This window comes from Ictalurus furcatus, chromosome 1 (assembly GCF_023375685.1).
Source record: "Ictalurus furcatus strain D&B chromosome 1, Billie_1.0, whole genome shotgun sequence".
NCBI classification, from domain to species: domain Eukaryota; kingdom Metazoa; phylum Chordata; class Actinopteri; order Siluriformes; family Ictaluridae; genus Ictalurus; species Ictalurus furcatus.
Genome location: NC_071255.1, coordinates 36,838,272 through 36,856,158, shown reverse-complemented (window position 1 = coordinate 36,856,158; position 17,887 = coordinate 36,838,272).

The following is a 17,887-nucleotide window of genomic DNA, read 5'->3' as shown; positions in this document are numbered from 1 at the left end:
AGAGGAAAAAGAAGAAAGAAAGTACAATAAAGAGTAAAAGAAAGAGAATGAAGAAAGAAAGAGAGAAAGAAAAGAGGAAAAAGAAGAAAGAACGAGTACAATAAAGAGTAAAGAAAGAGAATGAAGAAAGAAAGAGAGAAAGAAAAGAGGAAAAAGAAGAAAGAACGAGTACAATAAAGAGTAAAGAAAGAGAATGAAGAAGGATTAAAGAAAGAATAGGAAAAAGAAGAAAGAAAGAAAGAACATGCAGAGAGAATAAAAGTAGAGTGAAAACAGAAAGACAGAGATAAGGATTAAAGTAAGAAAGAAAGAAAGAAAGAAAGAAAAAAGGAAACTGGTGAGTCTCCACTCGTTCCCGTATTGCTCAGAGTCACTACTAATCACTGGTGCTGTTCTTCTTTCTGATCACAGCATCCTGTGATGCCACATTTATATATATATATATATACTGTACAGCTGCATCTCAAAAAATTAGAATATTGTGGAGAAGTTTGTTTTTTTCTGTAATTTAATTCAAAAAGTGGAACTTTGATATATTCTAGATTCATTACACATAAACTGAAATATTTCAAGCCAATTTTTTTGTTTGAATCTCGATGATTACAGCGTACTTAGAAATCAAAAATCCAGTATCTCAATATTTGAATAAAGAATTTATAATACAGAAATGTGGACCTGAGACGACTCTAATCAGATAATTAACTCAAAACTCCTACGAAGTTTTCCTGAGTCTTTAATCTCTCAGTCTGGTTCAGTACACACACACAATCACGGGGAAGATGAAAGTAGATGTTGCGTTTCATTTGGAAATCAAGGTTCCAGAGTCTGGAGGAAGAGTGGAGAGGAACAGAATCCAAGCTGCTTGAAGTCCAGTGTGAAGTTTCCACAGTCGGTGATGATTTGAGGAGTCATGTCATCTCCTGGTGTTGGTCCAGTGTGTTTTCTCAAGTGGAGAGTCGATGCAGCGTCTACCAGGAGATTTTAGATCACTTCATGCTTCATCTGCTGACGAGCTTTATGGAGATGCTGATTTCCTTTTCCAGCAGGACTCGGCACCTGCCCACAGTGCCAAAACTTCTAGTAACCGGTTTACTGACCGTGGTATTACTGTGCTCGATTGTCCAGCCGACCCGCCTGACCCGAACCCCATAGAGAATCTTCGAGAGACAACAGACCCAACAATACAAACGAGCTGAAGACCGCTCTCAAAGCAACCTGGACTTCCAGAACACCTCAGCAGTGCCACAGGCTGATCGCCTCCATGCCACGCCGCACTGATGCAGTCATTCCTGCACAAGTATTAAAGCCCCGACCGAGTATCAGCGCATAAATGAACTCACTGTTCATCAGGTCCACATTTCTGTATTATAAATTCCTTATTCTAATATTCTGAGATACTGGATGTTTGACTTCCGTGAGCTGTAATCATCAGGAAGCACAGGTGCATCTGCACTGACGCATCCTATTAGTGTTGTGTGTGTCAGTACACACAAAAAAAAAAAACTATGGAAAGCCATTTGAGATCGATATTTAATACATGATTATGACTGTGCTAAAGAATTAACTATTAACAAATAATATCCTCCTTTTAAGGTCCGCAAAAATGTTTCATTCGTTTAATTTATATTTCACAGAGGACATCAGAGAAGACACATCTCACTCTGAGACACTGTTTATCTCAAAAGGACGAACAAATAAAATTATGAAAGACACTTGTAGTGGAGCTTTAAGCAAAGCAGGTGAGCACTCGGTCAGCGTATCCTTCACACCATGTTTTCTTTACAGGAGTGCGGTGAATTACAACAGACATTGACCGTTTCGTTTCGTTAAATCAAAATAGTCAATTAAAAGTGTGATGAAATATTCCACGTCCCTCGCACGCAACAATTTCATGACGACGACAACAACAACAACAACAACAACAACAATGTTTACTTACATAGCACATTGAAAAACAACACATGTTCAACAAAGTGCTTTACATGCCATGGGCCTAACTATACGAAATAGATAATATAGTTAGACACGCCTCTAATTTGACCTCGGTTTAGTATCTTGTCGCTTTGTTACGTTGTGCACGTGCGTAACTGTGGGCAAGCGATATGAAAAATCTAATAAAATACAAAATACTAGAACGCGCTGGATCAAGTGCTATTTTATAATCTGTTGAATAATGAGTGTGGAAGCCATTTTGTTAAATTAAATAAATTAACTAATAATCCTGAAACCCCAGAACATTGTATATAGGTCTTTATCACATAATTTATTCATGAACTGAAGGCTAGGACTCGCATTATAACTCCAAACAAATAGGAGGAAAATAAGATTTTAAAAAACCCCTGTTGATGCTTTATATTAAGTCTGATCTATGTTGTGTACCATAGTTTACTCTGTCTTCTTTATTCTATTTTTTGTTAAATCCGGTAATGTTTAACGGCTAGCACGGATGGATGAGCTGTGGAGTGTTTTGTCTGATACACTAGAGAAGTGAGAGGAGGGGAGGATGATGGAGGAGAGGCGGAGGGAAAGAGAGGCGCTCGGTCTCAGCCCAGTGAGCGAAGATGACGTGGCAGCGATCCAGCCTGCAGACGGCATTCATAAACATATCAGCATGGGGCAGTGTAGCTCGGAGCATTCCTGGAGTAACAGTGACTTCTGCAGGGAGTAATCAACATTACAACAGCTGAACATGTATACAGTACAGCGTGTGTGTGTGTGTGTGTGTGTGTGTGTGTGTGTACCATGCTTTAATCTCTTTGGGTGTTTGTGGGGACACTGGGCGCAAGACAGGAATACACCCGGGATGCCAGTCCGTCACAGAGCACCATACACACCTGGGGGAAATTTCACTGTACCGATCCACCCGACGTAGGGAGAATTTAGGCCGATATCGTTCACATAACCGTGATCATCTGCTGTTTGACAAGAATCATCGTCTCCCTCCATTCTGAATCCCTTGATAATTTCTGCAAAACTACAGAATAATGTTAGTGTTACTGTACCAGGGACCACAGTCATCCTTTATCAACTGCTAGTACAAGTCATACAAGATATCGCAAGAGATGTTCCCCTCCCTAAAGAGCAGGGAAACATGCCATGACTCCTCTCTACAGGTCTCTTCGGCCGATAACGGTCACATGACAATGTCCAGGGCACCATGCACACACTCATTCACACATAGGGGCACTTTCGTGTAGCCAGTCCAGCTACTGGCATGTTTTGGGGAGGTCGGAGGAAACCGGAGAACACAGAGGAAACCCACAAAAACATTGGGGAGAACATGCACAGAAACTCAGTAACCGGCGCTCAGGAGTGTGTGTGTGTGTGTGTGTGTGTGTGGGTTTGGGGTGTGTGTGTATGTGTGGTTGTGGGGGGGGGTTGGGGTGTGTGTGTATGTGTGGTTGTGGGGGGGGGGGTTGGGGTGTGTGTGTATGTGTGGTTGTTTGTGTGGTTTGGGTTGTGTGTGTGGTTGAGTGTGTGTATGTGTTTGTGTGTGTGTGGTTGTGTGTGTGGTTGTGTGTGTGGGTTTGGGGGGTGTGTGTGTATGTGTGGTTGTGGGTGTGGTTGGGGTTGTGTGTGTGGGTTTGGGGTGTGTGTGTGTATGTGTTTGTGTGTGTATGTGTTTGTGTGTGTGTGGTTGTGTGTGTGGTTGTGTGTGTGGGTTTGGGGTGTGTGTGTGTATGTGTGGTTGTGGGTGTGGTTGGGGTTGTGTGTGTGTGTGTATGTGTGGTTGTGGGTGTGGTTGGGGTTGTGTGTGTGGGTTTGGGGTGTGTGTGTGTATGTGTTTGTGTGTGTGTGGTTGTATGTGTGGTTGTGTGTTTGTGGTTGTGTGTGGGGTGGTTATGTGTGTGCGTGCTTGGGTGTGTGTGTGTTTGTGTGTGTGTATGTGTGGTTGTGTGTGTGGTTGGGGTTGTGTGTGTGTGTGGTTGTTTGGTTGGGGGTTGGTTATGTGTGTGTGGTTGTGTGTGTGGTTGGGGTTGTGTGTGTGTGTGGTTGTGTGTGTGTGTGGTTATATATGTTGTGGTTGTGAGTTTTAAAGTTTATATGAACGTTACTCCGTGTACGCTGGACTGGGGAAGGGATTGTTTTCACACTGATTAGATCACACTGATTAGATCACACTGATTAGATCACACTGATTAGATCACACATCTCACTGTGTGTGATCAGGATTTCTATTGTGCAGAGTTAGAGTTTTATTGGTGGGTAGTCGTTTGGCCTGGTCAGGGCGTACAGAGTAAATGTCTGTGGAACTTTCTTGAATTTTTTAATGGTTGACATTTTTCTAAATAAAATCCTCAATAAAGTGATATTTTTCTATAAAGCCCTGGTGGTGTGATGTGCCCTCTGTTCTCCATAAATCTGTTCCGCATTCTCTCTCTCTCTCTCTCTCTCTCTCGCTCTCTCACCTGCAGACCAGTAAAACACATGAGCTCTCGCTCTCTCTCTCTCTCTCTCTCTCTCTCTCTCTCACTCTCTCACTCTCTCACCTGCAGACCAGTGAACACATGAGCTCTCTCTCTCTCTCTCTCACTCTCTCACCTGCAGACCAGTGAACACATGAGCTCTCTCTCTCTCTCTCTCTCTCTCTCACCTGCAGACCAGTGAACACATGAGCTCTCTCTCTCTCTCTCTCTCTCTCTCTCTCACCTGCAGACCAGTGAACACATGAGCTCTCTCTCTCTCTCTCTCTCTCTCTCTCTCTCTCTCTCTCACCTGCAGACCAGTGAACACATGAGCTCTCTCTCTCTCTCTCTCTCTCTCTCTCTCTCTCTCACCTGCAGACCAGTGAACACATGAGCTCTCTCTCTCTCTCTCTCTCTCTCTCTCTCTCACCTGCAGACCAGTGAACACATGAGCTCTCTCTCTCTCTCTCTCTCTCTCTCTCTCTCTCTCTCACCTGCAGACCAGTGAACACATGAGCTCTCTCTCTCTCTCTCTCTCTCTCACCTGCAGACCAGTGAACACATGAGCTCTCTCTCTCTCTCTCTCTCTCTCTCTCTCTCTCTCACCTGCAGACCAGTGAACACATGAGCTCTCTCTCTCTCTCTCTCTCTCTCTCTCACCTGCAGACCAGTGAACACATGAGCTCTCTCTCTCTCTCTCTCTCTCTCTCTCTCTCACCTGCAGACCAGTGAACACATGAGCTCTCTCTAGCGCGCTGTGCACTCTCACACAATCCCTCATCCACTGAGTGCCTCAACCTATCGCCAACGTCAGGAGGCGGGACAATGTGCCTTACTGGATTCTGATTGGCTTAGCGTGAGAGTAACAGAAATCCACACAGAAATCTTTACAATTCCCGGTTTATTATTTTAAATAAACTTTTATATTTTGTAACTGGGTTAAATTTTCGTTGTTGTTACGAATTGGGAAACGTTTTTCTTTTTACTCCATTTTAACAGTGTAGTGGGTCTCGTCAATAAATAATTAATAAAGAATTAGAAAACTAAGGATTGATCCACTGTCTGAACATGAACCGGATTTGTGTATTCTCCTTTAAAGTTATAATCATATATTGTATAAAAACTCATAGAGCTTATTCACATTCATCTTATTCACATGTTTGTACACAGACCAAATCACACTCAAAGAGAATTATATCCTACAACTCATTCATGTCCTGTGCACCCTTTTGCTAATGTGTGTGTGTGTGTGTGTGTGTGCGTCTGATTCAGATTACACTACTGCAGTACCATTTAGCCCTTCTAATTCGTTTAAATTAAACTTCTTTAATTGTTTACAAAGTTTATTAGCTGTATTTTGTTCTTAAATGATTAACAGGTTTATGTTTTTAAGCCCAGAATTAGCAAACACACCAAATGTGGGTAACTAGCATACGTGATAATGCCACGAGAACATTAAGGACATTCTTAAAGCACATTTACATTGAAAAATGCATTGAAACATGAGAAGGAAGACGACCTGTTCGTCTTTACGTTGTCTTCTTCTCATCATCGCTTACAATTATGGAATGAGAAAATCAGGAGTACTTAGTCATCTAACTTGGCTAACAAAGCTAGCTAACAACAACGCACATTCCAAATATATCAAAGAACAATGTTTTGCAAAAACAAACAAACAAACAAAACAACAACACATTTTGGTTACGTATGCTAGCTTGCTAGCAAGTCAAACTGGGGAAACATTAGCAAAACGTTAGCTCTGAGGTTCAAACCAAACAAGCTATTTAATATAGATTTTCTGCCCAGAGTTGTTATGTTATGTTTTGTGACTTATATCAGGATGATTCAGACGTTGTGGGCTTTTCAAAGTTTATCTAAAAAAGATTAGCATAATTGCGGTGTCCAAATATCAGCGATCCCTCACATCAACAGCCACTTTTTCTCCCACGCTTGTGCTCTTAGCGAGAGGATTGAGGGGGCACACGCAGGCCTGATTAGCACACTTAACTTTCTCATTAGCATGTGAACAGCAGCAACACATGAGCAATCATTTCTCTGGAAGATTTTGTTTTCCTTTCACGCTGAGATCTTTCCGTCCAACTGCCTACTCATAGAGACAGCCGAGTGATTTTGTTCAAGGTCAGACGGACGGACTTATCGACTTTCCAATCAGGTAGAATCATCCCTCATGACTCTGGAGCTAGATGTACGTGATCTTTTCCGCCTTTGCCCCGGACAGGAAGACTGGAGGAGTAAAACAGAGATAAAAAGATCTTGTCTTTCACTTCAGGCACTCTGGACACTTCAGGGGAAATTCAGAAAGTTCTTCTCACACACTCATTACAACTTTTAAAGGCTTGCTTTCTTACGTTCTCGCTCTTACACAACACTCTTCTGTCTAGTGTCAGTAATGCTAAGCGTCATACGGTTACTGCAGTGAGGATACACGGATAACTATGCGTAATGCTAAATAATAATGCTAATGCTAGAGGAATCAGAGAAATGGTGCATAATCCATGTAAATCCTTCTTCATAAAGTCTTTTCTAAATTACATCAGACTGCAGTGTAGAGTTATTACTTTCACCACTAGAGGGCAATGAAATCATGCTGCAGCAAACATTCAAAAAGGTTGGAGAATCTGTTTCCTCAGATGTTTCATGCAGGTCAGAATTCTGGAAAGGGAGTGCTAATATGTGTAATAGCTCATGCTGTTTGTTTACTGTCCTTTACTCTAGCAGATGAAATACCAGTTTTCTAACAGCTGTCCAGGTCTGATTCAGAAATACAGTCCCCTCTGAAAGTATTGGAACAGGAAGGCCAAATCTTTCTTTTCGGTATACGCTGAAAACATTTGGGTTTGTGATGAAAAGATGAATATGAGACAATAGACCGGAATTTCAGCTTTAATTTCGTGGTATTTACATCTAGATAAGTTATATAAATTAGAGCATGGAGGCTTTTGTTTGACCCTAGCCATTTTTAATCAAGTGATCAAAGATATTGGAACACGTGACTGTTTATTGCCCAGGTGTGTCCTGTTAGATCGCTTGTTTAAACAATTAATAGCTCTGAATGTCTACTCTTGCTTTGAGCCCTGGGTTTCACCTGTGAACACTGCATTTGTTCTTTTAAAAAGGAAAAAACCAACACGAAGACCAGAGAGCTGTCTATGGGAGAAAAGCAAGCCATTTTGAAGACACTGAACAGGTCAACCAAGGAAATGACAGATTGACAGCAGATGATGGAAATATTGTGAGAGCTGTGAAGTAAAACCCAAAGACAGCAGTTAATGACATCGCCAACAACCTCCACAGGGCCGGGGTGAAGGTATCACAATCCAGCGTTCGAAGAAGACTTAGAGAGTAGAAATATAGAGGCCATACCACAGGATGCAAACCACTCCTCAGCAGTAACAATCATAAAGCCAGACTGGAATTCGTAAAGAAATACAGAGACGAGCCACAAAAGTTCAGGAACCAACATGAACCTCTACCAAAGTGATGGAAAGACCAAAGTGTGGAGAAAGAAAGGATCTGCTCATGATCCAGAACATACAAGCTCATCTGTGAAGCATGGTGGAGGTAGTGTCATGGCTTGGGCTCGCACGGCTGCTTCTGGAACATTCTCACTAATCTTTATTGATGATGGAACTCTTGATGGTAGCAGAAGAAGGAATTCAGAAGTTTACAGGAACAATCTGTCTTTCAATTTACAGAGAAATGCAATCTAATTGAGATGAACATGCAGCAAAACTATGATCCAAAACACACTGCCACCAAGTCAATCAGCAGACCTTAACCCAGACCTTACTGAGTGTTATTTACTTTCATGTAGAGTGGCGCTTGAAAGTTTGTGAACCCTTTAAAATGTTCCATATATCTGCATAATATGACCTAAAACATGATCAGATTTTCACACAAGTCCTAAAAGTAGATGAAGAGAACCCAGTTAAACAAATAAGACAAAAATATTATACTTGGTCATTTATTTATTGAGGAAAATAATCCAATATTACATCTCTGTGAGTGGCAGCTTTTAACCGCTATAATATCGTTCCCTCACCAGGCTCTCTTTTTTCTCCCTCTTGAAGACAAAAAAACAAACAAACAAACAAACAAACAAAAAAACAGCTTGTCAAGTTACAGAGAAACCGCAAAGAAGTGTAAACTCCTCTGTCCTGAAGATGTCAATAAACTTAAAGTTACAGCTTTCCCTCTGACTGTTACAACGCGCTGACACTGGAGACTCCTTCCATCGATGTTAAATAAACCTCTCCTTACAGAAACCTTCACCATATGAACAATTCCATATGCTCGTTTGTTTTGTTTGCAAAGTATTGTAAATTTATTAATTTCATTATAACACACAGAGTTAACTCCATAACAGAGCGTTTCATTTTAAGAAAAGGGTTCGAATCCAAGCGGTTTAGAAATCAACCAGTGAACCCTCGAGGAACTTTACGCTGAATTAAAATGGCTAAGGATCCCAGTCCTTCCTCAATTAGCTGATATGGCTTTATTAAAAGTAGCAGCCTGAGAGCTGAGGGTCCTCAAGGATAGAGTGATAAGACTGAATGTGTTATTTTTACAGAGAGATCTACTAAAAGTGATAGTAGTGTCAGGAGATCGCAGATTCAAATCCCAATAATGACACAGCCAGTCATGGACTCCAAGAGTGTTAAACAGAGAGACACTTCCAATCATGAGCAGTGTTGAGCTTCTGTATGCAGAAGATGATGGTGAACGTTCTCAGCTGCCCTCTGGCATACTATGAACAGCAGCTCTGGTGGCAGTTTAGCATGTTCTAGTCTTCACTCTAAGCAGTTGGTAGCTGTTGTGTGATAGGGCAGAGGTAGATAGTGGGTGGGAATTGGTGATGAGTAAATTGGGAGAAAATGGGTAAAAATAAAATAAAATTGTTGAGGTTTACGTCAGTAATATTTGGGTTGAACATCAGATCCAGGAATTCTGAGACAACTGAACAGATTTTAATTCTGTCGAGCTACAAATGATACTCCTGAGATACCATTGATCCTGACCCCTTCTGCTCTCCGGACCTGCCTGGTCCATCCCGATGCCATACTTCTGCTTGTTGTCATCAATTGGAAGTCACATGCTGCTGCTGAGGATGTCCCCACATGGACCGCCTTAAATATGATTGAGATTGCTGATGATTGTACCACTTAAAAAACCATCAAGATGGCTTTGGACCTCAGTTCATGTGAACAGTTATGCTATGATGGCTAGGACTACAAATGCTATCATAGCCTTAGCACTGTAATTACCACAGACAGTTTAGCACTCAAGTCTCCATCAGTGAACAGTGGAGAAGTTCAACAAAACAGACTTCATGTGAAAACTGTAATGAATTTTCCTGGTGACACACCTGCACTATTTCAGCATGTAGCATTAGCACATTTATAGAAGGGATTTATTTATTTATTTATACTCCCACTATCCGGTGTCACCCAGATGAGGACGGGTTCCCTTTTGAGTCTGGTTCCTCTCAAGGTTTCTTCCTCATATCATTTCAGGGAGTTTTTCCTCACCACCGTCGCCTCTGCCTGCTCATTAGGGACATTGAGGCTATGTCTCCTTCACTGAGACTGAGACACAGAGGCCACGCCTCCTTCACTGATACTGAGACACACTAGCACACCTTCAATGAGACTGAGACACAGAGGCCACGCCTCCTTCACTGATACTGAGACACACTAGCACACCTTCAATGAGACTGAGACACAGAGGCCACGCCTCCTTCACTGATACTGAGACACACTAGCACACCTTCAATGAGACTGAGACACAGAGGCCACGCCTCCTTCACTGATACTGAGACACACTAGCACACCTTCACTGAGACACAGAGGCCACGCCTCCTTCACTGATACTGAGACACACTAGCACACCTTCAATGAGACTGAGACACAGAGGCCACGCCTCCTTCACTGATACTGAGACACACTAGCACACCTTCACTGAGACACAGAGGCCACGCCTCCTTCACTGATACTGAGACACACTAGCACACCTTCACTGAGACACAGAGGCCACGCCTCCTTCACTGATACTGAGACACACTAGCACACCTTCAATGAGACTGAGACACAGAGGCCACGCCTCCTTCACTGATACTGAGACACACTAGCACACCTTCAATGAGACTGAGACACAGAGGCCACACCTCCTTCACTGATACTGAGACACACTAGCACACCTTCACTGAGACACAGAGGCCACGCCTCCTTCACTGATACTGAGACACACTAGCACACCTTCACTGAGACACAGAGGCCACGCCTCCTTCATTGATACTGAGACACACTAGCACACCTTCAATGAGACTGAGACACAGAGGCCACACCTCCTTCACTGATACTGAGACACACTAGCACACCTTCACTGAGACACAGAGGCCACGCCTCCTTCACTGATACTGAGACACACTAGCACACCTTCAATGAGACTGAGACACAGAGGCCACGCCTCCTTCACTGATACTGAGACACACTAGCACACCTTCAATGAGACTGAGACACAGAGGCCACGCCTCCTTCACTGATACTGAGACACACTAGCACACCTTCAATGAGACTGAGACACAGAGGCCACGCCTCCTTCACTGATACTGAGACACACTAGCACACCTTCAATGAGACTGAGACACAGAGGCCACGCCTCCTTCACTGATACTGAGACACACTAGCACACCTTCACTGAGACACAGAGGCCACACCTCCTTCACTGATACTGAGACACACTAGCACACCTTCACTGAGACACAGAGGCCACGCCTCCTTCACTGATACTGAGACACACTAGCACACCTTCAATGAGACTGAGACACAGAGGCCACGCCTCCTTCACTGATACTGAGACACACTAGCACACCTTCACTGAGACACAGAGGCCACGCCTCCTTCACTGATACTGAGACACACTAGCACACCTTCACTGAGACACAGAGGCCACGCCTCCTTCACTGATACTGAGACACACTAGCACACCTTCAATGAGACTGAGACACAGAGGCCACGCCTCCTTCACTGATACTGAGACACACTAGCACACCTTCAATGAGACTGAGACACAGAGGCCACACCTCCTTCACTGATACTGAGACACACTAGCACACCTTCACTGAGACACAGAGGCCACGCCTCCTTCACTGATACTGAGACACACTAGCACACCTTCAATGAGACTGAGACACAGAGGCCACGCCTCCTTCACTGATACTGAGACACACTAGCACACCTTCACTGAGACACAGAGGCCACGCCTCCTTCACTGATACTGAGACACACTAGCACACCTTCAATGAGACTGAGACACAGAGGCCACGCCTCCTTCACTGATACTGAGACACACTAGCACACCTTCAATGAGACTGAGACACAGAGGCCACGCCTCCTTCACTGATACTGAGACACACTAGCACACCTTCAATGAGACTGAGACACAGAGGCCACGCCTCCTTCACTGATACTGAGACACACTAGCACACCTTCACTGAGACACAGAGGCCACACCTCCTTCACTGATACTGAGACACACTAGCACACCTTCACTGAGACACAGAGGCCACGCCTCCTTCACTGATACTGAGACACACTAGCACACCTTCAATGAGACTGAGACACAGAGGCCACGCCTCCTTCACTGATACTGAGACACACTAGCACACCTTCACTGAGACACAGAGGCCACGCTTCCTTTACTGATCCTGAGACACACTAGCACACCTTCACTGAGACACAGAGGCCACGCCTCCTTCATTGATACTGAGACACACTAGCACACCTTCACTGAGACTGAGACACAGAGGCCACGCCTCCTTTACTGATACTGAGACACACTAGCACACCTTCACTGAGACACAGAGGCCACGCCTCCTTCACTGATACTGAGACACACTAGCACACCTTCAATGAGACTGAGACACAGAGGCCACGCCTCCTTCACTGAGACTAAGACACACAGGCCACACCTCCTTGCTTCCATTCCAGGAAATGTGCTCACCAGGATTTTAATCATCATCATTTAAGCCATCTGTGATGTGCATTATTAAATTAGCTGAAATTCTTTGGAACACACTGATCAGGTTTTCCACAATCACTGCACATTCACAGCATTTAATATTTGGTTTGTTTCTGCTCTAGTGAACCTGATAAAGAGTTCTTTTTCATCAAGTGCTCATTTTCAAGTTCTTCATCAGCTGAATCAGGTGTACTGAGGCTACAAAATGCTATTTTCCCCATTAAAGGTGTGGTTTAGTGCCGGGGACGCTCCAGGGCTGAATCTGAAATGACTCCAGACAGCTGATGACTTCTGCACTCTCCTTATTACACTTCCTGTCACATCGAGGACCGTGGCTTCGGTGCAGGAATGCAAGTGGGGAACATTTTCTCTCTTTCACCGAACGGTTTACTGAAATCTAGAGCGGCGTTTACAGTTAGCGCTTTATTTGGCTGACACTTCATGATGAAATACTGTATGTGTATACTGTAACTGCTCGTACAGACGCCGCCGCATCGCTTTTCATATCTCTGCCCTCATGTCTTACATCTACATGCTTTTATCCAAAATGACTTTCAAGCGAAGCACAATCCAATCCAAACATAAAGCGGGTGGTTACAGGAGCTGGTAAGTGCTATGTGAATAAACACACAGGTTCCAGTGAGTGCTAGCACTCTGGAGTATTCAAGAAGATTACATAAGGAATAAAGCACTGTGTGTTCTGCTGTTATGATAAAATAATCAGTGCTGCGATGAACCACTGGAGAGGTCCTTCCACATATGTTAAATAACCATTACACACATTATTAATCCATTTACAAGGAGCGTCCACTCTACAAGTCCCTGTGAACAAGCTGTTACTATAGTAACGATAACGTATTAGAACGAGTGCATGAATAGAAGCCTGCGATTTGCAGCTGCGCTACTGTCAGAAAATCAACCAACGCTTTCTGACCAATCAGAATCCAGAATTCAACCGCCCTTTCATCCACAACTAGCGTTTGGGATGTAGGTTTGATCCTGCAGCATACGTGCGACTGTCGGTTTCTTTAATCAGCTCTGTACGTGGAATTAATTCAGCTTTACTTGTAAGCCTCTTTGGATAAAAGCATCCGTCAAGTGCATAAATGTAAATGTGTAATTTGAGAGCGACGTATCCTGAGCCCGTGGATTAAAGCTTAATCAATTAGCACCTGTGTGTTTGCGCTTCACTTCTCTGTGGTCCTTAAATTTAAACTACATGAGCAAGCTGTTTTTAGAAAATCTTTGGCATTTAAAGAACTTTTTGGCTTAGACCGAGAGAAAAACTTCAAAGCGGTGTTGTGTAGTGAAATGCTGCAGGCGGAAACGCTCCTGTCATTCTGCAGCACAGAGTTTCATAACGAGGTTACACACACACACACACACACACACACACACACACACACAATCAGAAAACAGATCGTTCGAGCGTTATGAAGGTGACATTGGAAATCCTGTGCTACAGAGGTGACAGAGGTGCATTTCTTTAATTTAAGTGTGTTCTGGTCATGTGACCTTTCACAGAGAGAACAGATGAATCTGCAAAAGTAAGGTCTTCAGAAACGCTTCCCACATGTTGTAGTGTTACAACCTGGAACTGAAAGGGACTTCGTTAGGAGTGAAGCATGGTGGTGGTAGCTTGACTGGTACTCGGACCGATGCCTTAACTGGGATTATATATCATGAACCTACACAGAATAGCCCATAATGTTGAAGTGGGGGGAAAGTCAATATACGTTGCAAAATATTTACAAATATAAATAAATAAATAAATAAACAAACAAATAAATAAATAAGTCCAGGATATGACTGCATACGTATTGTTGTGAACACCCTCAATTAGCTCTGGTACAGAAGTCGCATAATATACTGTAAGTTGAACAAAGTCGACAATTAAAATGTCACGTGATCTCAATGTTTATACATCTGTTTCCTGGAAGAACTCAGAGTACCTAAACAAACGGCATCATGAAGAATATGGTCTCAAAACTCACAAAAGTCTCAATCAGGGCTTGGGTACTACAATAAACTCCCCAGAACATCCCAGAGCGTGACATTAAAACTATTATTAATAAACCGACAGAATACGGCACAACCAGGACACAAAGAGTCCGAGATCAGGTAAAGAGGACGCCACACGGGGTGAGGACGTTCCACAGAGATGAGCTTTATGGAACAGTAGTGAGCCCTGTGAAGCTCAGTTTGGCGTTTACACGTGTTACACATAACATTACTTTTGGCAAACTCAGAACAAAAAATCTAAAAATTACAAAAAAAAAAAAAAAAACCCAAACAAACACGTCCTCTGATCTGTTCAGACCAAATTGAACATTTTGTCCTCGGCACAAAGCACTGCATTTGGTGGAAGCCAACCCCAGTTGAACACCCTGAGAACACCGTCCACGCTGTGGAGCACGGTGGCGGTAACATCGTGTTGAGAGTTACTCTTGGCCTCTTGGTTGCTACAGTAGATATACAGTTCTATATAAATCTATATATATAAAAATCTACACTCCCGCCAAATTACATATTCGGTTGATATTTTTCAAATAAAAAGAAGTAAACACAAAACAAACTATTTAATTAGATTAAAACTCTGCACATGTTAATCGTCTGCACTTATACAGTGCTTTTTTTTAACCTTAGTGGTTGTACAAAGAGCTTCACGCTGGTTCCCGTTCACACACACACACACACACACACACGGTAGCAGAGCTGCCATCCATGGCACCATACAAGGGTTCAGTGTCTTGCCCAAGGACACGTCGGTATGTGGAGTCACGTGGGCCGGGAATCGAACCGCCGACCCTACGATTAGTGGATGACCCGCTCTACCACCTGATCCACAGCCGCCCCAATAATAATGCAGTGATCAGTAATTACTAGCACCTCTTTGGCAGATGCTTTTTGTATCCAGTTGGGAGATTATCTATACTTGTTTAATGAATTTTGCCCAAACTTTCAAATCAAATCAACTTTTGCATGCAGATGTGTATAATATACAGTATAAACGGTACGTTGGCATTTAAATGATTTCTGTACAAATTAAATGTGGTGGTTTTTTTTTTTTTTTTGTGGAAATGTTCTTATGCTTTGAGGAATGTTCATATTAACATATAGCTATATCTCACTTCAGCGAGAGGGAAAAGTTTTCATTATAATTCAACCGAACACAATAAAGCATTTATTTTCCATCAGAATATAATCATTTGTACAGTATAATTATACGAGCGTTAATCAAGCTAACCGGCTGTTAATTACGATACTGATCTGAGAAGATATTTGTACCACATCCACATTCAGAGTTGCAGAAAGAACAGTTATTTTGTGCCTTTCTGGCTGTTTGCCATCGTGTTATAATCAAGGAGCTATCTTTACATTCAAATAGTAGATGTAGATCATTCGGTTAATTAGCAGATCATTAGCTTAATTTACAGGGATGAAGCTGAAGCACTTGATTACCATGTTAATTTTCTACATGAACAAGACTATTAAATAATTGTTTGCCACAGAAATAGCCATAACCTCCAAGTTAATGTATTATTAAACTATTCAATCATGATAAACCAAGCAGGGATTCAGTGCATCACTGATAAAAACTTTTTTCTTTTTAAAATCAAAATTGTTACACAAAAATAAAGTTATTGGAACGTTAAAAATGTTGTGGATTGGAACTTGGATTTGACGCTTTTCACACGTTTTTTTTTCCCCCAAAATGATGACGTAGCATCACTTCAGCCACACACTACGTTGTGCCTACAGAAGGCTGATCGTCTGTAGACACCCTAAAGACTACTACTGGTTGCCATGGGTGACGGGACTAACATTCCCCTTTTGACTAAAATGAAACATTCTGGACGGAGAGCGATCTTATATAAAATTCACCAGTGTATATATGCATCATATCCTCCGAGATGAAGGAGAAGCGGGGTGCGCTCGGCAATCTACCTGCGGCAAAAGTACAAGCGCCAATTAGCTTAGCTTATGGCCTTAGCACTTTTAAAGCAAATTAATGATAATGGAACACACTCATTGTTAGTTGCAATGGAGCAAATCCCGGTGTAGCTCCTATCTCAGTAAGTGAGCATCACCATCAGGGTGTTGTTCACTACGTGTTCGTGTCCGTGGCCTTCCGGCTCAGTGTGGCTCGTTCCCAGGCGCGGAAGCAGCGACAAGCCGGACACTTCACCCAAGATAGGAGCTACGCTGGGATTTAGCTTGATTGCAACAAAGAGTGTGAAAAAGTGTTTCATTGTTATTTCTTTTATTGTTTTATTTATTTATTTATTTTATGCCTATATTTATTTATATTTTATTTATTTTAAACCTGCTAAAATCCTAAACTAAGCTACGCTAAGATAAGCTAATCGGCTACTGCCACAATGGCGCTGCTTCTGCTAGTGAGCACGGATGGTCAGGGATGACGTGCACTCTACCGTCTTCACTCCCATTGGTAGTCGCTGCATCAAGTCGCTCCAGACTTGCATAAAGTGAAACATTATTGTCGCTGGACACGCCCGCATCCGGTCGCCAATGCTTGCCATCGCTCATGTAACCGGAAGTCGCCAGATCTCATAGAAAAAAAACGGTCTCCGGTCGCATTGTCGCTGCGAGTCACTCTATGTGTGAAGGTACCTTAAGCGTTAGAGTACGACTCAGCGTAAAGTTGCAGTTTATAAGATTCAATATCCGAGGTAAAGCACATAAGTACCAGTACCACAAAAACGGACACAGTGTTGCAGTGTTGCAGCGACGTTGTGTTAACGTTTACAGATGTTATGTAAAAGGTCCTCAGGTAATCCAGATTACAGATTGGACTGTCTACGTATTAAAAATGCACAGAGACAGATACGCCTGAACCTGTTCACTGAGTCTATACCTTAGACAGTGTGAATGTAACAGATGAGACCCTAGGTGTGTGTGTGTGTGTGTGTGTGTGTGTGTGTGTGTGTGTGTGATTCCCGGAAGGCAGCGTGTCAGATTCGAATTAAATTTTCATGGCAGACCTGAGAAAAGTTAATTGCTGTCTGTCACCAGGAGCCGTATGAATGGGAAAAGCTGACACAGCAATAAGAAATGACTGCTCCTTCCCCCGGTGCTCTCACAATAGACGAATTAGCTTAATTTCTTAATCTGCGCTAAAGGCCTCAAGCTGCTGATTGAGCTAGTGGAAACCTCTAAGTGGCCCTTTCTTTAATGGGACGCTTCATTAGACCTTTTAGCATTCAGGCGGCAGAAAAAGAGTGTTTCTGAGTGTGTGTGTGTGTGTGTGTGTGTGTGACGGAGCTGGCATGGGACCAAACCCACCGACAGGGCAGATAAGAGCACATATTCAGCTCCATTCATCTCAGACCTGACCGAGCACGGCCCATTTCCCTTCTCCTTTATGTACAATTGTGTGTGAGTTTTTTAATTTATTTTTAAAATTCCATTTCAGTTTA